This window comes from Hippopotamus amphibius, chromosome 3, assembly GCF_030028045.1.
Source record: "Hippopotamus amphibius kiboko isolate mHipAmp2 chromosome 3, mHipAmp2.hap2, whole genome shotgun sequence".
In the NCBI taxonomy this organism is placed as follows: domain Eukaryota; kingdom Metazoa; phylum Chordata; class Mammalia; order Artiodactyla; family Hippopotamidae; genus Hippopotamus; species Hippopotamus amphibius.
The window spans coordinates 66079274-66101549 of record NC_080188.1 but is presented as its reverse complement, the minus strand read 5'-3'; positions in this window follow the sequence as shown (position 1 = coordinate 66101549).

The following is a 22276-nucleotide window of genomic DNA, read 5'->3' as shown; positions in this document are numbered from 1 at the left end:
CAAGGGTATTCCAAAAACACCAAACTCTCTGTAATATAGCTCCACTATGAACAAGATTATTTGTTCATTCATTCAGTTAATATTTTTTAAGTCTTTGTCATTCATCAGACATTTTTCTGAACACAAAACAATTATTAAAAAGAAAAATTCTTAACTATGGAGCTTACATCTAGTACAGGCAGATAATAAATATATGCAAATAAATATATACTATATAAGATTGTGCTAAGTATTATGGGGAAAAATAAACAGGCTGAGGTGATCACACAAATCATTGTACAAAATGAGGGATTTTTTAATATAAAAGGAAGGAGGAGTATTTATAATAACACAAATAGTCATAAACCAGAACTGTCCCATGTAACCAGGGCACATAGCCACTGTAGGTGAGGTAGATGAGAAATGTGTTGGGGTACAAGAAAATGACCTAATTCCTTGGATCTAGAGGCCCAAAAATTTAGGTGACTAGCTCACAGGTATTGATTAGCAGGAACTGTTTAGAGTATATTCTCCTTAGTAACTCATTTCATCATTATCATAACATTATGAGATAGGTGCTATTATTACTTCTCTTTGTTGGCTAGGGGAATATATGCATAGAGCAGGGTTTTCCTAGGAACACTTTTTTCATTACCTTCTGGTTCCACTGCCTCCTCTGGATCCCTTTTCCCATTAGCCTGAAGGGCCCATGCTCACATTTTCCCTTTTAAGGAGACTTCTGCATGTGATTCAATAAGACACCATATTTACCAAATATGGTAAATTAAAATAAAGACACTCAATTCTGATCATAATTACGGTGCATGTGAAGCTGGGGATGCAATTCTTTTCATAGGTCCTCCTTGGTGATTAGTCTTTAGACAGAGCCTCTGGTGATTGGTCACAAAACTATGTTTTGTTTTGTTTTTTTCAGATCTTTATTGGAGTATAATTGCTTTACACTGTTGTGCCATTTTCTGCTGTACAACAAAGTGAATCAGCTATATTAATACATATATCCCCATATCCTCTCCCTCTTGAGCCTCCCTCCCACCATCCCTATCCCACCCCTCTAGGTCATCACCAATCATCGAGTTGATCTCCCTATGTTATGCAGCAGTTTCTCAATAGCCATCTGTTTTACATTTGGTAGTGTATATCTGTCAATGCTACTATCTCACTTCGCCCCAGCTTACCCTCCCCCCGCCACTGTGTCCTCATGTCCATTCTCTACATCTGTGTCTTTATTCTTTCCCTACCACTGGGTTCATCAGTACCATTTTTTTTAGATTCCATATATATGCATCAGCATATGGTATTTGTTTTTCTCTTTCTGACTTACTTCACTCTGTATGACAGTCTCTAGGTCCATCCACCTCACTACAAATAACTCAATTTCATTCCTTTTTATGGCTGAGTAATATTCCATTGTATATATCTGCCACATCTTCTTTATCTATTCATCTGTTGATGGACATTTAGGTTGCTCCCATGTCCTGGCTTTTGTAAACAGTGCTGCAGTGAACATTGGGGTACATGTGTCTTTTTGAATTATGGCTTTCTCTCAGTATATGCCCAGTAGTGGGATTGCTGGGTCATATGGTAGTTCTATTTTTAGTTTTTTAAGGAATCTCCATACTATTTTCCATAGTGGCTGTATCAAGTTACATTCCTACCAACAGTGCAGGAAGGTTTCCTTTTCTCCACAGCCTCTCCAGCATTTATTGTTCCTAGGTTTTTTGATGATGGCCATTCTGACTGGTGTAAGGTGATACCTCACTGTGGTTTTTTGTCTGTTTGTTTTGTTTTTTATAGTCTTTATTTATTTATCTATTTAGTTTTATTTATTGACTGCATTGGGTCACCATTGCTGCACACAGGCTTTCTGTAGTTGCAGAGAGCAGGGGCTACTCTTTGTTGAAATGTGCGGGCTTCTCATTGCAGTGGCTTCTCTTGTTGCGGAGCCCAGCTCTAGGCACGTGGGCTTCAGCAGTTGCAGCATGTGGGCTCATTAGTTGTGGCTCGCGGGCTCTAGAGCACAGCCTCAGTAGTTGTGGTGCATAGGTTTAGTTGCTGCACAGCATGTGGGATCTTCCCGGACCAGGGATCAAACCCATGTCCCCTGCATGGGCAGGCGGATTCTTAACCACTGTGCTACCAGAGAAGCCCACCACTGTGGTCTTGATTTGCATTTCTCTAATGTATAGTGATGTTGAGCATCTTTTCATGTGTTTATTGACCATCTGTATGTCTTCTTTGGAGAAACGTCTATTTAGGTCTTCTGCCCATTTGTGGATAGGGTTGTTTGTTTTTCTTTTTTATATTGAGCTTCATCAGCTGCTTGTATATTTTAGAGATTAATCCTTTGCCAGTTGCTTCATTTGCAAATATTTTACCCCATTCTGAAGGTTGTCTTTTCGTCTTATTTATGGTTTCCTTTGCTGTGCAAAAATTTTTAAGTTTCATTAGGTCCCATTTGTTTATTCTTGATTTTATTTCCATGATTCTAGGAGGTGGGTCAAAAAGGATCTTGCTTCGATGTATGTCACAGAGTGTTGTGCCTATGTTTTCCTCTAGGAGTTTTATAGTGTCTGGCCTTACATTTAGGTCTTTAATCCATTTTGAGTTTATTTTTGTGTATGGTGTTAGCGAGTGTTCTAATTCCATTCTTTTACATGTAGCTGTCCAATTTTTCTAGAACCACTTATCGAAGAGGTTGTATATTCTCCATTGAATATTTTTGCCTCCTTTGTCAAAGATAAGGTAACCGTATGTATGTGGGTTTATCTCTGGTCTCTCTGTTCCATTGATCTATATTTCTGTTTTTGTGCCAATACCATACTGTCTTGATTACTGTAGCTTTGTAGTACAGTCTGAAGTCATGGCATCTGATTCCTCCAGCTCCATTTTTCCTTCTCAAGATTTCTTTGGCTATTTGGGGTCTTTTGTGTTTCCATATAAATTGTATAATTTTTTGTTCTAGTTCTGTGAAAAATACCATTGGTAATTTGATAGGGATTGCATTGACTCTTTAGATTGTTTTGGGTAGTAGAGTCATGTTCACAATGTTGATTCTTCCAACCCAGGAACATGGTATATCCCTCCATCTGTTTGCACAGCCTTTGATTTCTTTCATTAGTGTCTTATAATTTTCTGCATACAGGTCTTTTGCTTCCTTAGGTAGGTTTGTTCCTAGGTATTTTATTCTCTTTGTTGCATTGGTAAATGTGAGTGTTTCCTTAATTTCTCTTTCTGATTTTTCATTGTTAGTATATAGGAATGCAAGAGATTTCTATGCATTAATTTTGTATCCTGAAGCTTTACCAAATTCTTTGATTATCTCTGGTAGCATCTTTAGGGTTTTCTCTATATAATACCATGTCATCTGCAAACAGTGAGAGTTTTACTTCTTTTCCAATTTGGATTACTTTTATTTCTTTTTCTTCTCTGATTACTGTGTCTAAAACTTCCAAAACTATGTTGAATAATAGTGGTGAGAGTGGGCACCCCTGACTTGTTCCTGATCATAGAGGAAATGCTTTTGGTTTTTCACCACTGATGATGATATTGGCTGTGGGTTTGTATCAAGCAACTTTTCTAACCACAACACCATGAGACTAGATATCAATTACAGGAAAGAAAAAAAAACTTTAAAAAATACAAATGCGTGGAATCTAAACAATACGCTACTACATAACCAAGAGATCACTGAAGAAATCAAAGAAGAAATTAAAAAAATACCTAGAAACAAATGACAATGAAAACACGATGACCCAAAACCTATGGAATGCATCAAAAGCAGTTTTAAGAGGGAAGTTCATAGCAATACAATCCTACCTCAAGAAACAAGAAAAATATCAAATAAACAACTTAACCTTACATCTAAAGCAATTAGAGAAAGAAGAACAACAACAAAAAATCCCCAAAGTTAGCAGAAGGAAAGAAATCATAAAGATCAGATCAGAAATAAATGAAAAAGAAAGCAAGGAAACAAAACCAAAGATCAATATAATTCAAGCTTGTTCTTTGAGAAGATAAACAAAATTGATAAACCATTAGCCAGACTCACCAGGAAAAAAAAGGGAAAAACTGAAATCAAAAGCATCAGAAATGAAAAAGAAGTAACAACTGACACGAAGAAATATGAAGGATCATGAGAGACTACTACAAGCAACTATATGCCAATAAAATGGACAACCTGGAAAAAATGGACAAATTATTAGAAAAGTACAACCTTCCAAGACTGAACCAGGAAGAAATAGAAAATATGAACAGACCAATAACAAGCACTGAAATTGAGACTGTGATTAAAAATCTTCCAACAAACAAAAGCCCAGGGCCAGGTGGCTTCACAGGAGAATTCTATCCAACATTTAGAGAAGAGCTAACACCTATCCTTCTCAAACTCTTCCAAAATATAGCAGAGGGAGGAATACTCCCAAACTCATTCAACGACATCACCATCACCCTGATACCAAAACCAGACAAAGATGTCACAAAAAAAGAAAATTACAGGCCAATATCACTGACGAATATGGATGCAAAAATCCTCAACAAAATACTAGCAAACAGAATCCAACAGCACATTAAAAGGCTCATTCACCATGATCAAGTGGGGTTTATCCCTGGAATGCAAGGATTCTTCAATATACGCAAACCAATCAATGTGACACACCATATTAACAAATTGAAGAATAAAAACCATATGCTACTCTTGGTAGGTGCAGAAAAAGCTTTAAACAAAATTCAACACCCATTTATGATAAAAACTCTCCAGAAAGTTGGTGTAGAGGGAACCTACCTCCACATCATAAAGTCCATATATGACAAAACTATGTCTTCTTTCTCCCCATATACCTTTGTATTGAGATTTGATAAACTGCCTTCATATTCTATGCATAGTTTTTTTTCAGTTTTATATATATTAAAGGAGAGGAAATATAGTCATTTGTTAGACAGGCCTAGTTATAAAATCAAATCTGTGCCTTTTCTCTAGTGGTGTTTGTAAGCAGAAATGTATCTTAAAGTATTTCCTCTAAGCATAAATTATTTTAGGAAGTTATTCCTCTAATTAAATGGTAAGAAATAAACATACACTGTCCACATGAGTCAGTGGATATCTGCATTTTTACTATAATTAAATCAATAAAACACAAGAAATAATGAGATATAGGATTATTTAATATTATACCAAAATAATAAATATTCGGAAAATATCCAGTGTTGCAAGAGTATTATCACATGATTGCGGGCATATTTTTGGTGGCAATGTAACTTGTTATACTCCTTTTAGACAGCAATTTGACAGTACTTTTCAAAAAAAAAAAAAAAAGAGTTCATAACCTTAGTGTCAGCACTGTAACATAGGAAAATTACCTTAAGAAGAATAAACAAATGATGTATAATTATGTTGGCATAAATAAACAAAAGTTGGAAGCAATCTAAATGTTCCAAAATAAGGAGATGGATTCATTCATTGAGTACATCAACTCTATAGAATATTTTGTAGAAATTAAAAATCTCCTTTTGGAAAGCTGTATGCCATCAAAGTAAGGCAATCTGATATAGAAATATCAAACTAAAAAGAAGAAAACACAAAGTTCCATTTGTTATATAAATATCTTTGTGTAAACCACAGATATTAGTAGGAATTGAAAGAAAACATGCAAAATAAAAATCAAAATGAAGTAGATGTATTAGAATTACGGGATTATGAGTAATTTTTAAAGAGTTTTCATTATTAAAGACTGCACAGTAAATAGACTTTTTAAAAATCACTGAGCACTAGTCTTATTCACATCTTAGAATCACTAGAGAGGCGATTTATAGTCCTTACATTTTTAGAGGCCATGTAAATTAAATGGTACTCTTTATGTTATACTTGGTTTGGTTTAAAGCCTTATCTACCAGTTAACCATTGTAAACTTAAACAGAATGAACTGGAGAAAGGGAACACAACTGAGTAGAAAAATTGTTAGAGAGCTTTGATGAAATCTGTAACAACAGTAGTCTCTGAAAGTATATGAACAGATACATGTTTAAAGTAAAGGTCTATGATTTGACATCCAGTCCATTTGTATATTTTGAGAGATGTCTGGAGAATTTGCTGGTGCCCTGCAGAGAGACAGATCCATGATACTGAGAAAAATACACTTCTCTGATAGTTCTTCATGGATAAAATTTGAAGGTTATTTATGCCCCACAGCTCAGTTTTAAAGTAATCACTCCAAAGCTATGACAGCCTTTATATATTACTCTTGAAATTGAAACTATATAAGTAAATAAATGTATATTAAAATTGTTATTTAAATATACATATATATGTTCAAAATTTCTAGCTCTCTGCAAAAGAAGTATTTTTAAAAGAACTTCTCTGGCAGTCCAGTGGTTAAGACTCTGCGCTTCCACTGCAAGGGGCCTGGGTTTGATCCCTGGTCAGGGAACTAGATCCCACATGCCACAACTAAGAGACTGCTTGCTGCAACTAAGGCCGGGTGCAGCCAAATAAATACATACATACATGCATACATATTAAAAAAAAAAGCAAGATTAATTAGAGGGTTGAAATAAAGAAGTTAGAAAGTTTAAATATCTTATCTTTGCATAGAGACTGTACGTTTTTCATTCAATATTTAGAAAAACAGCTCTTTGACATTTGAAAAATATTGTATCATATGTTCATTTAAAAATTCTGCCTTATCAGTGTTGAGAAAGTACCATTGGTCATTGTCCTATTCTGGAAGATATGAATGAAAGCAGATGTTGACCCAAGAATGGAAAGGTTACTGCAAGATATGTGTATGTGGGTACTTTGGAAAAGAAATAATATTGTATATATTTACATGTAGGCATTGAATATTATTTGGCTCAAAGTATCTGTTAAATTTAAACAAATGTTATACTAGGCCTTGTGATACAGCCTTTAAGGTGTCTTATTTTCCAAGTACTACTAAAATTTGTCGGCTTCAGCAAGACATATAATGCAAAGCCTCAGCAGGATAATAATGATTAAAAACCCCTCTGCTCCAGTCTTTGAACAGGTCTTAGGGAGACAGGAGACAGAAAGAATAAGCGCTGGTCTTAGAGCCAAGAGGGGCATACTCTATGGGGACTTACTCATCCAGATAATCTTTCAAGGTGAGTTTGTTTTTGACAACTCTCTCTTTAAATTGAGAAACCTACCCATACTATTACATCAAGTCACTCAGTCAGGGTCAAGCTCTGGTTCAAAAATATTATCAATACCACATCTTTGACATCTATTGTCAATCCCTTAACCAATTCTCTCTATGTCCGGAGCCCAAGGTTGAAGAATGAAGGGCTGGAGGAGGAAGGCATAAAACTAATTCCATTTCTATGTTTTCAATCTTTGGATGCAGCCTTCTTTCAGTTAAGACAACAGTAAAATATCTTCCATCCCCAAAATTGCAAAAACAATAATCATTTGGTTGGTGCTTCTACCACAGTGATGATCAGCACAAGTATAACCACAGGAATGAACTCTATAGACACCAATTAGAGTGCCATTGTGTGCCATGGGATGCATGTGTACGGGGAAATGATTTAAAAGTGCATCGCTGTATCACACGACATTCCCTATAAAATTAACAGCAATGTTTATGGATAATTTAAGCTAAACATCTGGTTAGCAAGCAAAATAAAAAGTTCAAGGTAAATCAATACTTTTGATGTAATAGGAGTAAGAGCATTCAAATGCATTTAGCCTACGTATGTGAGCTTTACTAACAAGAACGTATTTGTTTAGTCTTTTCTATTAGGTTTTATCACTACATTGATTGTGAAACTATAATAAAACCTTGTTGAGACTTTATAACCAAATAAAATGTGCTGATAAATGAGTCACCTGACACATAATGCATAATGCAGGATGGCAACCACTTTTTAAAGACCTCGGCAAATACATTTAATCAATAAATAGACAGCTGTTTCCTAAACACTGTGTGAGGCACAATTGGCATCATAAAAGATGCAAATATATTCAATACAATCTGTAATCTGAGTTCATGCTACAGAAATATCCCTAATACCTCAAGGAATAGAAGTGACATGTGATGTAGGAATAATAAATCACAGAAGAGTTCAAGATATTTGAGTAGTAAAAACATGTTTAATGACAAAGTGTGTAATCAAGTTAGGCCTTAATAAAGGATGAGAATCTGGAGTGATAAAAATGAGAAAAGAAAGGCATTAGGGGATACTAGGTGCAAAGTCCACAGACAGTTGACAGACTGAGAGGAAATAATTACAGTTAAAACAAAGACTAGTGATTAACCTTAGAATATGTAAAGAACCCAGGTGAATGAAAAAGACAAGAAGCCTAAAGTGGATATTAATAGGCACCAAAGGGGAAATGCAAAGTATAAGAATATATGCTCAACCTTATTATGAAGACAGGAATGAAATTAAAACAAGAGTGACCATCCCCTTTGCAAACATTATTTAAGCAACATGGACAGACCTAGAGATGATCATACTAAGAGAAGTAAGTCAGACAGAGAAAGACAAATATCATATGATATTACTTATAATATGGAATCTAAAAAAATGATAAAAATGAACTTATTTACAAAACAGAAACAGACTTACCGACATAGAAAACAAAGTTATGGTTACCAAAGTGGAAAGGTGGGGGGGGGTATAAATAAGGAGTTTGGGATTAACATATACACACCACTATATATAAAGTAGATAATGAACAGTACAGGGAAAGTCTACTCAATATTCCACAATAACCTATGTGGGAAAGAATCTGAAAAATAATGGACATACGTATACGTATAACTGAATCACTTCGCTGTGCACCTGAAACTAACACAACATTGTAAATCAACATTGTAAAATTAAATTAAAAAAATCAAGCATGATACAGCAGTTTGCAACTCATTTAAAAGATGAATATTTTCTTGGTAGGCAAGAATTCTCAGTGTTGACATTTAATATGCATGTGGAAAGGGCTAGAATGGCACAGATTTGCCTGCTCCAAATTTTCTTACCACTGTGTCAATCTGGTTTCACCCACATTCCCTGGAAGAAGCTGGGCAATTTCTCTTCTCCTCAGCTTTGGCCTGTTACTTTCTCTCAGTATCTTCCAACCCACAGCCACTGCCTCCTAAACAGTGCTTGCTCTGAACCCATTCCATTTCCCCCCCCTTTTCTCAGGTCTATATTTCAGAAAAAAAAAAAAAAAAATTCAAGGCTCTCAATCAGCCCTATAATCCCGCTGATTTAAGCCATGTATTACAAAGTAATTATTAAAAAATGCAAGATAATGTTAAATCAAATTTTGTTCCTTTTGCATAGAGTTACAACTGTATGCCAGGAAAACACAGAGGCTATTTGGTTTTCCTTAATACCTAATACACAGGTATTAAGAGTTGAGTACTCTCCAGTTTATTGTCCCTTTCATCTCCAGTCTCTGCAAATCACTCTTAGTTTTATTTTTCTTTCATCTCAGAGCCCTTCTTATTTACCCTCTCCTACTGTAGGTATCTATTCCTTCTGTTTGCTGTATATCTCTGGATATGTATGGAGGGACTATCAGTGGTCCCCAATATTCATCCCAGTTTCTGACACTGTTTTCCAGGATTCTTTTCTTTAAAATCAAAGGAACTCAGATATTACTGTCAAAGCATTTTTAATCTACCTGCCTCAGAATCTATATGCTACCTTAGCATATTGTGCTACCTACAGCACATTCTTCCTCCAGCTCCTACCCTATTCAAATCCATCCCCAAAGCATTCTCTAGGCCATGTCTCTCTCCCTTTTAAGCCTGACCCTTGGCTCTTCGCCTAAAATTTCATCCTCTACCTACCCAACATAATTCCCTCACTAAGATACTGGCTCAATGCATCATTCTGGCTCTATGGTACAAGCCTGCCCTTTGATTCCTCCCTTGAAACATGTAAGTAACTGGGGAGTTGTGAAAATATTGGTTTGATGGTTTGATGAAAGACATTAATAGGGAAACAAACATAGAGGAGACTCCAAGAGTATAATGTTTTATTTTGTGTGAGAACTGAAGTTGAATCTTTTCCTTTACTTCAGCTATATGAACTATGAATTGTTCTTATCACATGAACCACCAAAAGTCCCAACATTGCTTGAGCAGCCTCTTACCACGTCACTGTAAAAAGGGAGTGACACTGTATGAACTCAAACTCACAGAAAGAAATTTTGATCACTGACTTTCATGTGAGTTGCTTACAACTTTATACCTAATTACTATGCTGTAGAATAATGGTTATGTAGACCATTCAGTGTTTAATGAACATTTTATATATTTTATTTGATTAGTACAGGAAACTCTATTCATGTGTGTTCTGTATTCACAGTTTATTAAATGTGCAACATGGTTATCTGCCCATAGAGCTTGATCTCCCCTAGTCTACACAAAAGGAAATTTTTAAATGTATAGTCTTTTTTTTTTAATTTCCTTTTTTACCTTATGTTGGAGTATAGAGATAGAACCACGAGACAGAGATTGTATTTGAACTCTCAACTTGTAAAACCTAGTTCTTGCTTAACCTTTGAATTTCTTTAATGGACTTCAATAACATGAATCTATAACCTTCTGCTCATGCTAATTGTTTTAAATTCCCTTTTTTTCTCAGTTATACTGTCATTCTGCTTTTCTAGCTTCTTCATGTCCTTACTTTCTTCACATAGTTATAATATTTTTTCTAATAGTTCCAGACCTCCTGTGACCTTTCACTTTATTTATGCAATCTCACTTGACTTATGTGAGAATTTATTCTCAACACCCCCTGCAGTTGCGATGTTTCCCCCTATTTTTGGCTTGGCTAGTGGTAGCAATGAAAGGAAGATGTATTTAATTTATTGCACTCCTAAGACATCTCTTCTTTCTTTACCACTGTCACACACATTATAATGATGCAAATTTTTATACATAATATGAGAACAGTTTACAAATGATGAAGACAGCATTTGAAATTTTAAAAAATAATTACAAAAATATATACACAAGTGCCTTTTGTCAGGTCTGTCATTCCTAAATAACAATATGAAAACAGATTGAATTACCCAAGTTTAGGAAATATCATCACAAGAAGGTAAAGAAACAACAAAAACAGACTCTCCTGAGAGAACTTAGAAGCTCAGCATTAATACAGAAAAATAAGGAGGCTTTATGGCAGTGATGGCTAATTTTATGTGTTCACTTGGCTTGACTATGGTGACCAGTTGTTTGGTCAAACACTAATCTAGATTTTTCTGTAAAGGTATTTTTTAAGATGTGAATAATATTTATAATCAGTTGACTTTAAGTAAAGCAGATTACCCTCCATAACGTGGTGAGCCTCATCCAATAAATGAAGTGCTTAGGAGAAAAAAACTGAGGTTTCCTGCAGAAGAAGGAATCTTGCCTCCAAATATCAAAATAAAATTTTCCCTGAGTTTCCAGCCTTTGGACTCAAGAATATAGCATATACTATTGCTTGAATCACCAACCAGCCAGTTTGCCCTAAGGATTTTTGACTTATTACCTACCAGCCCTAACAATGGCATGAGCCAATTCTTTCAAGTCAACACTCTCTCTCTTTCTCTGTCTTTCCCCATCTCATTTTTTATTGCTTCTCTTTAGAACTCTGACTAATACAATGGCCACTAAGGAATCTTCCAATTTTATCATTAAAAAAAAGAAACAGGAGTTACCCAGATCATACTTAGTCATATTCAAGATATGTTTCCTCTCCTTACAAGGTCATCCCTTACTTGTGATCAAATCATTTTCTTGACAGAGGTGTCAAATAGAACTATCATTAGCTAAGGGTCATTAACACAGGTAGTTGTTATTTTATCCTTAAAGTTTATATATTAATAAAAAAGAAATATTGTGATGCTTGCTCAACATATGGCTATTTTATTTTTCTGAAAATTTCCCTCCCATCCCACAGCGTTAGATCACTCTTGTCACGTTTGCACTATGTGAAACCTACCTCTGGTCACTGCTAACTGGGCCAGAGATGGGCATCCAATACAGGCTGGATCCACCATGTCTTTCTCTCTAAGCCATCTGCAGGTTGGTTTCAAAGTCGATAGCCTCTGTAAGTCTTTCTTGAAGTGGAAGAAAGCTGGTTCAGAGAAAAAGGAGATAAGAATAAATCAAAATATAATAAAAAGCAGAAACAAAAACTTCAAGACCCACAACAATGAGAGAAACTAAAATCCTAAAAATTAGTAATTTCAATTGCAATTAATAATTACATGTAGTAAAAATAGAATCAACAATAACCAGATTCAGTTCCTGAGGAGGTTTGGATACATATCTTTCCTCAGATTCCATGAAATATCTCAGAAAGCTTATTCTGAAGGCCTTCCTCTTTTTAATTCTCTTCCTACTTCTTTGTTTCCTTTTTCTTTAAGCAAATTTGAGTGGCTTAATCACAAGAGCTCTGATTAAGATAGACAACCAGTTTCCTTTTGATAAAATTAACTATGATTTTATCATTTGCTGCCTCATACTTCCATTTTTAAGCATTTTGAAAAGAAAAAATCGATACCTTTGCTTTTAATTCACTGTCACTTCATAAAACACATTTTTTCCTAACAGCATTTGAATGTATTATCTAACACAAAAAAACTCAGATGACACCAAAATGTAGGTTTTGATTTTTATTGTTTCACTTAAAATCTTAAGAACAAAGGGTTTACAAATCAAGTGGTGAAAAGTCTGTAATTGATTATATTGTGAAATAGCTCCAAATAGTCCAAAACATGCCAACTAGAAAAATGATTCAAAACAATTAATATATAAAATTATCAAAGAAAGAAATAAAGTGATTAGAACTTAAATTTGATAGAATTTGAGGTAGAAGTTCTAGCAGGGTATATCCATAAACATTTCTTATCCAATCTTTTGGACCTCATCCAATCTCACCCAATGGTATCCAATCCAAAAAGGACCTTTACAATGGGCAATGCAAGAGTGCAGTAGGAGCAGACTGAGTAAATACAAAGTTCCAGCAGGGCAATTTTGGAGACCCATAAGTTTGTGAGGTAGAAATTCAATACTTTTAGCAATTATCCAGCTTGTCCATTGCTTCGGTTTACTCAAGAAACTGTAGGTATAGTCCATCTGACAGACACCTGGGCTTCCTCAAAATAGAGGTTTGGATTAGGAATACTGTAATCTCTTCCATCATGATACATGATTTTCTTTTATGATGGAAGTTCAGCAAAAAAAGCAAAATCTTGACTCTTTCCCAGAAAATATGTTCCATCTCAGGAGAGATAGTAAAAAGGGATTTGTAAAGCATGCTATATAGGAGAATGTTTAAGAAAAGCAAAAATAATAACTATCCATTTTAATATTCTAGAGAGGAAGTGATATAATGACATTAATGTATGCAAAAATTTAGGGATGAACACTTTTAGGTAATGAATTTGTCATTTCAGATTTGTGTGACAAAATTTTCAATGAGCCAATCAGGTCGAAATGTTTCTAAATAATAATTAGACTGACGTCAGACATATTTAGCTGATTAGTATATCAAAATCTCTTTAAAATAATTCATAAATGACTCACCATTTCATAGGATGAATCTATGAAGTGGAAATACAGGTGTATTTACCAAAAAAATAAGGTCTTCTAAAGCTGTTCCTGAATAGATGACCTTTGCTGCTTGCTTATTTTAAAAATATTTGTACTTATAGGGTGTATATCATATAAATTTAAATGAAGATGTCCATGTAGCACAATTCTACTGAATAACAAGGTGTCCTTTATTCATATGGCTTTGATTATGTTTCTTTGTACTAAGGCAACTATGGCATCAAGTATTTCCTATGCAACTCACAGGAGCGTTGTATTATTTGAGTCTAGTGTAAATATCCTTATAAATCCTAAGTGAAGGAAGTCAGTCTCAAAATCTTGGTCCAAATACAGTGTTCTGTGGTTGAATGAAGAGCAATGTTGAGTACAATGTGGCATCTACTGTGCAGACTTGTTCTATGTACCTGCTCTATCTTCATGAGCCCATAGCTTAGTTGTTTCAGGGAAGTCTTCAATTTAAAGGAAAAGAACTTAGAGGGTAGTTCACATAACCATTTCTGTGGGATGCAAGGGCAGTAGAACAAATAGGCACAACCTAGGAGGAATGAATTCTCTTCAATGCAGTGGTATGGCATTGGCCATGCCTTAGGCAACTCTATATCATAGGAAGTACTAGTGACAACAGTTATGGTGGCATCAGGGTCTGATGACTTGGTTTAAGTTTAAGTGATAGCAGTTAGGATTGCAGTGCCTCTATTTTTGCTATAGCACTTTCTTTTCAATGAGTTTTCTTGGAAGCTTTCAGAGTGCTGTATTGTAGCAGCTCTCACCACTCTGACAACAAGATTCAACATTGACTACAGGACCAGCAGGAGAAGGCAACTCCACAGCCAGCCTCAGTGGCAGGAGTGAAGTTTCCTCCAAGAAGCTTGTGGAAAACAGCGCTTTCTGAATAAACTTCAATCCTTAATTAGTGCCTATTCTCTCATCTGCCACAGACTACACATCAATTCCTCAGAGAAGCTGTCTCTAGCTCCCCACATATGCTTCTGTGATACTCCATTAATACTCTTTCAATGAACACTTTTACTTGTTTAGTGCCTACCTCCTCTCCTAGTTCCTAACTGGCAGGAGAACATTTACCTGGCTTCTCTTGCTTCCTGCTCTATCCCCAGAGACTGGCATATAACAGGGGTTCAAAACCTATTTGCTGAATTAACAAAAAGGATATCCTGGCTGGGCCAATCCCAACGTCCCTAGAGGTCTTTCATATATAATGAGCAAATAAAGCCACCTTGAATATAGTAGAATATTTTGTGGTATATGAATAGGTGCTGAGCTCTAACTCTTAATTAGCCTGGAGCATAGGAAACCCCTGGGAAAGAAGTAAAACTATCCCCTCAATAAGGGATCATACATAAATGCATTTGTCTAGTGGTCTGATAGATAGATGCCAACAACAGTATTGGGAGAGGGCATGACGGAACTGGAACAAGTTAAATGGTCATGAGATCTAACTTATCCATGAGATAAGATCACCTTTAACCCAAATGTCCTCTGGGCCCTTTTGTGTATTGGCCATATATAATGTCAGTTATACAAATTTCTCCCTAGATCTGTTGAAAAGACCTCTCCTCCATGCCATGAGAAAAGATCACAATGGTATCTATTTGTAAAACATTTTAGAAATGTTCATGTAAATAGGTATGAGAAGGACATTCTCATATAATCAGAGCTGCTCTTTTGTCTTCTTTGGCTAAAGCTGTTCCAGTCACTGATGCTATTTTGCCCTGAACCTCATAATATGTGTCAGATACTATGCTAGTCCCTCAGAAATCAATAGCGAAGAAAACAAACAAACAAACAAAAAGTATACTTTCTGCCAATGAACTTGGTCTAGTAGATCAGAATAAGCACAGAGGACTCTGGGAGCAGAAAAAGGTCACCCAAAGTATTATCAGTGATGGATTCTCAGAGGAAGAGCATCTAGGTTGAGACCTAGAGAATGAATAGTAGGTTACAAGGTCTACTCCGAGGGCAAAGCCTGTGCAATGATTTGCACAGCATAGTGTATTAAAGAAATACCAATTGAAGGACACAAACTACTATATATAAAATAAGGTAAACAACAAGGTCCTACTGTATAGCACAGGGAACTATATTTAATATCTTGTAATAAACCATAATGGAAAAGAACATGAAAATGAACATATATATATATATATGAACCACTTTGCTGTACACCAGAAACTAACATAACATTGTAAATCAACTACACTTCAATGAAAATTTTTTTTCAAAAAAAGAAATACCAGTTGTTCAGTAGAGCTAATTGATCAGAAGGTCAGAAGTGGCAAAAAGCTACAGGGGAGGACTGAGAGATAAAGCCAGATCATGAGGGTATTACAGGCTATGGTAAGTATCTTTAAAAATGGTAAATTTCATGTTACTTATATTTTACCCCAAAAAAGTCTCAGCCCTCTTTTCCAAGCAATATAATGAAATAAAGAATTATGGATCTTTCAGAAAGAGAAAAATAAAGAAGAAGCCGCAGCTATGGCAAGAGTCTGCACTACTGGACTTTATCTTGGAAATATTTGAGAGCTATTACGGGTTTTAAATTGGAAGTGATAGCAACAGTTTTGCATTTTAGAATGATGCCTCTGGCCATAGATAGTTGAAAAAAAAAAAAGGATCAGAGGATTGAAAACTAGATGTAGAGAAACAAGTTTGGAAGCTCCTACAAAGTTCTAATAATACCAATAGCAAATGAGAATGGTTTGAATGCCAAGACAGAGGATACAGCAAACTCAAAAGAGAAGTAAGTCTCAACAGCTGTTAAGGACTGGTTGATTGATTTGAGTGAGGGGATAAGAAAAAGGAATTCTTGCTTGCACATTTGTGTGAATAAGAGGTTTCTGGCTCTGAGAAGGAGAATCCACTGGGCCAGAATGAGGTTAGTCCACAGCTGGTATGCGTGTGGTGTAAGCCTGCCCCATTACAGGGGCACAAGGTAGTTGCTGACAGTAACCTTTCATGGTGCTGAGGAGGAAGCCCCCTACATTTCACAGTACCTCCAGGGACAGTGCCACTGTTGTTGTCAACGGCAAGTTTTAAGAGACAGATCTTCAGAAGCTCTTTGTACAACTACCCTCAGCCTGCCTTTGCGGCATTAATATTGTTTCCACAATATGGTTAAGAAACCAAGGCCCCTTACCTGAGCATACTGCTTCCCCTGACAATCTGTGAAGTGGCTGCTTTCTGGTATTCTTTTCCACATCACAGATATTAGTGCACCTGGAGATGGTTTTCCCTTTTTTATTTCATAGAAACATAGAAGCAATGGGAAGAGAACTTACAAACTACTCTCCCAAAGCCATACTTCCCAGTCTACCTGCATCTGGAACTGCAGACTCGGACTTTTCTCCTGTCACTGGAGATGAACTCCTCCATTTCTTTCCTGGATTCTAATACCTCTCCATCTTCATGTTCTTCTTGCTTCTGCCTTCTCTGTCTTCATGTTCTCAGCAAATAAGGTCTCTATTTATTTACCCATGATCTCAGGCAGGATGCCCTTTAATCCTTGATTCCTTGCTTTTCTTACTCTATTAATCCAACCCAAGTATCATCCTCTTTCACCAAAATATATCCCCACTATCCACTTTTTTGGCACTTCCTCTGCCACTACACTAAGCCAGCCACCATCACCCACTGCAGAGAACCCACTGTGATAGCTTCCTCCCAGGTCTTCCTCATACTGACCATGACCTCTCAGGTTAATTTTTCAAACAGCAGCAGAAGTTAGCTTTTAAAATATACATTAGAGCACAGTAGTTCACTGCTCAAAACCCTCAAATGACTTCCCCTTATATTCAAATAAAACTCTAACCTCCTTCCATGGCCTGCAAAGCCCTACAAGATCTGGTCCCTGTCTTTCTCTGCATCAACCATATACAACCCTCTAATCCATGAATTCACATCAGAAACAGGACATTTTTCTCTTCCTCAGACTCTCGTTTCTGCCTCAAGGTCATTCTTACACCTCTCCCTATAATACTCTGTCTTAAAACCTTAAAATGACTCATTTCTCCAGTTCACTGAGGACTTTGCTTAAATGTTAACATATCAGAGTTCGATCAGAGAAGCAGTAGGAGAGAGAGGTATAGAAAGAGAACTTATCTCTATATATATAGAGAAAGGAAGTATCTATCTCAATCTCTGTATCTACCTCTATCTCTCTATATAGAGAAATTTATCAGAGTAAAGGGCTTATGCAATTGTGAGGGCTGGCTTAGCTAGTCCACAGTGTAGAAGGCAGGCCACCAAGAAGGGAAGATCATGAGTGGACTGTATCTCTACAGGCATGAAACTGTTGTCCACAGGCAGGATTGCTCCTGTGTCCCAGGAAAGTCTCAACTCTGATTTTAGACCTTCCAACTGATTAAGTCAGGCCATTCAGCATAGTTACTCTTACTTAAAGACAACTGATGAGAAACTTTACATCTGCACAATTCTTTATAGGGTCATCTAGATTACTGTTTGATTGAATAGCTAACTGGGGACTGCAGCTTAGCAAAGTTGATACATCAAAAAGTCATGAGAGTCACCTAATCAGAGAGGCCTTCTATAAGCATAGCAGCCATATCAGGACCCTGTCAATCTCCTTAGTCTCTTAATGTCCATAATCTGCCTTATGTTTTTCATAGCGTATATCACAAGCTGACATTATTTATTTATTCATTTTATGATTCCTCCAGTAGCTCCAAGAAATCAGAGACTTTGTTTCATTTACTACTTTATTGTCATTTAAAAAATTTTTAAATAAATGAATGAATGTGTTGGTCAATGAAATGATCACTATTAATGTACTCAGAGAGGGAGGGTGATCTTCAGTGTGTGATATAATTCTCTCCTCAGAGATCTGTTCACAGTGATTAGCAATGAGTGTGGATAGACCTTTCATTAGTGACTTTTTGTCAGAAAAGTTTGAAGGTGTTGTCATCTACAACCCAAAGTAAGAAAGCAAGGACTGGTCATAATCTATTTTATTTTAGTCTAAAATGTTTTAAAGACATTTGATTTCTAGTGCACGATTATTTCACTCTGATGAGGACTGCTGACATCTGTTAACAGTTTTTCTCTACAACTCAAATCTTAGCTTCTCCTCTGACCATAAAAGAGCAGCATTTATAGGTACAGAAATTAACAATGTAGTTTTCAGATATAAGAAAGAGAAAAAAAGAAAAAAGAAGGAAAGAAGGAGGGAGGAAGAGGAAGAAAGGCAGGGAGGGAGGGAAGGAAAGAGGGAGGAAAGGAGGCACCTAAAATTAATCCATGGTCAATTTCAATTTTTTTTGTTGTTTGACAAATTTTCCCTTTTGTTTCAATGTTCAGAATACAGTAAACCAAAGTGCTGTTTATAATCACTGTGTTTTTGTTTCATATAAATTTTACTTCATTCAGTTTCCCATTACAATGAATGGCCTGGGTAGTCTGAAAAGAGTGAAAACAGTGCTAATTCAACTGATTTACACCATATACTGAAATTCTATTATGTGATAGGCACTAAGTAGGTGGTATGAGGGATACCAAATATGGCCTCTGCTTTTCTGCACCTCATATTTACTATATGTATACATCTTCCTTTCATTTTTCTGTGAATTTACTAAGCACAAATTCCCTTTGCCATACTTACATTTGTTTTGAATTAACTTCAGCTATACGAATGAATGAATGAATGAATGAACGAATGAATAAATAAATAAATATCACAAACCCATTTAAAACATTTATCTTAGCACAGGGGACCTATACACACTATTTTTGATATGAGAGATTAGGACATATAAAATCAAAACTCACAGTGAAACAAGCAAGCAAACAAATTCTGTTTCTCAGAAGGAAAAAGCTGTGGGTATACTGAAAATAAAAACTTCATTAACCAATCCTCTAGTTGGCTGAATGGAAGAATTATTCCCAGGGAGCAGTAAGTTGGGTCATTCCAAAGGTATAGTCTCTCAGGCCACCAAAGGCACATTTAGAAAATGGAGCTGTTGTATATAAACTGTACCACACAGCTTAGAAATCAGAAGCCTCCCTATCTCACTTAGCAGGAGAATCTGACAGATTGAGAATTGTTCCAGAAGAAAGCATATTAGGCAACAAATAGCTTCTTGAATTATACCCAGTGTAGGAAATTAGAGATGTTAAGAAAAACTCCTTTGAGACTATCAGTATATAAAGAGCCTTAGCAGAGGAAAAGGCAGGATTCCAGAATAAATGAATCTCAGTGGCTTAACATCTTATATCAAACTCCTACTAAAAGAGAATTTCAAACTTGCATGAGCGACTGCTCAAAGGCTTCTAATTACTTTCTGGATGGGAGGTTCTCAATGTTTTGTACTTATTGCATACTTTCAAATACAGGCCTTTCTCTCATGAGCCAAGTTTTCATAATGCAAATTTGGTGTGACTTGATCAATTAACTTTGGAGAATAATTATTAATTTCTATCATATAGAATGGGATAATAAAACTTGCTCTATTCTATAATTCATAAAAAAAGATTGTTACAAAGAAAATAGATGCAATCAAACGTTTCTTCTCTCAATGAAATTTACATTAACTTGTAACAATTAAAAATAAAATTATCACTGAAATTTCCTGTGAATCATTGGCTAGCCCACATATGGAAGTGGCATTTCTCTATCATTAAGAATCAGAACAACAACAACAAAAAGAATCAGCATTATTTACAGTACCCATGACATGGAAATAATCAAAGTGTCCATTGATGGTAAATAGATGAAGTGGTGGTATATATACATACAACAGAGTATTATTCAGCCATAAATAAAGAGAAAATCCTACCACTTGCAACAACATAGATGGACCTTGAAGGCATTATGCTAAGTGAAACAAGTCAGAAACACAAAGACCATATGATTTCACCTACAGGAGGAATCCAAAAACAAACAAACAAACAAACAAAGTCATAGAAAAAAGAGATCAGACCTGTGGTTACCTGGGGGGCGGGGGGGGGATGGGAGGAAGGTGGTTAAAAGGTGTAAACTTCCAGTTACAAGTAAGTACTAGGAATATAATGTACAACATGATGACCACAGCTAACATTGCTGTATGATACACAGGAAAGTTTTTTGTTTTCTTTTCTTAAGCTCTTTATCGGAATATAATTGCTTTACACTCTTCTACCAGCTTATGAGGTACACCAAAGTGAATGAGCTGTATTATTACACATATCCCCATATCCCTTCCCTCCCGCGACTCTCTCCCATCCCGGCCCTCTAAGGCATCACCCATCATCAAGTTGATCTCCCTTTGTTATACAGCAACTTCACACTAGCTATCTATTTTACAGTTGGTAGTGTATATATGTCTATGCTACTCTCTCACTTAGTCCCAGCTTCCCTGTGGCCCCCCGTCCCCCAACCTCATGTCCTCCACTTCATTCTCTGCATCTGCATCCTTATTCTTGTCTTATCCCTGGGTTCAGCAGTACCATTTTTTTTTTTGTTTTTACATTTTGTATATATGAGTTAGCATAGAGTATTTGTTTTTCTCTTTCTGGCTTACTTTACTCTGTATGACAGACTCTAGGTCTATCCACCTCATTACATATAGCTCCATTTCATTCCTTTTTATAGCTGAGTAATATTCCATTGTATATATATGCCACATCTTCTTTATCCATTCATTTGTTGATGGGCATTTAGGTTGCTTCCATGTCCTGGCTATTGTAAACAGTGCTGCAATAAACATTACGGTACATGTTTCTTTTTGGATCATGGTTTTCTCTGGGTATATGCCCAGGAATGGGATTACTGGATCATATGGTAGTTTTATTTTTAGTTTTTTAAGGAACCTCCAAACTGTTTTCCATAGTGGCTGTACCAACTTACAGTCCCACCAACAGTGCAGGAGAGTTCCCTTTTCTCCACACCCTCTCCAACATTTGTTGTTTCTAGATTTTGTGATGATGGCCATTCTGATCGGTGTGAGGTGATACCTCATTGTGGCTTTGACTTGCATTTCTCTGATGATGAGTGATGTTGAGCATCTTTTCATGTGTTTGTTGGCCATCTGTATGTCTTCTTTGAAGAAATATCTATTCAGGTCTTCCGCCCATTTGTGCATTGGGTTATTTGTTTTTTTGGTATTAAGCTTCATGAGCTGCTTGTATATTTTGGAGGTTAATCCTTTTTCCATTGCTTTGTTGGCAAGTATTTTCTCCCATTCTGAGGGTTGCCTTCTTGTCTTGTTTATGGTTTCTTTCGCTGTGCAAAAGCTTTTAAGTTTCATTAGGTCCCATTTGTTTATTCTTGATTTTATTTCCATGATTCTATCAGGTGGGCCAAAAAGGATCTTGCTTTGATGTATGTTATAGAGTGTTGTGCCTATGTTTTCCTCTAGGAGTTTTACAGTGTCTGGCCTTACATTTAGGTCTTTAATCCATTTTGACTGTATTTTTGTGTATGGTGTTAGAAAGTGTTCTAATTTCATTCTTTTACATGTTGCTGTCCAATTTTCCCAGCACCACTTATCGAAGAGGCTTTTTTCCATTGTATATTCGTGCCTCCTTTGTCAAAGAAAAGATGCCCACATGTGCTTGGGTTTACCCCTTAGTTCTTTATTCTGTTCCATTGATCCTCCTTTCCATTTTTGTGTGAGTACCATACTGTCTTGATCACTGTGGCCTTGTAGTATAGTTTGAAGTCAGGAAGCCTGATTCCACCAACTCCATCTTTC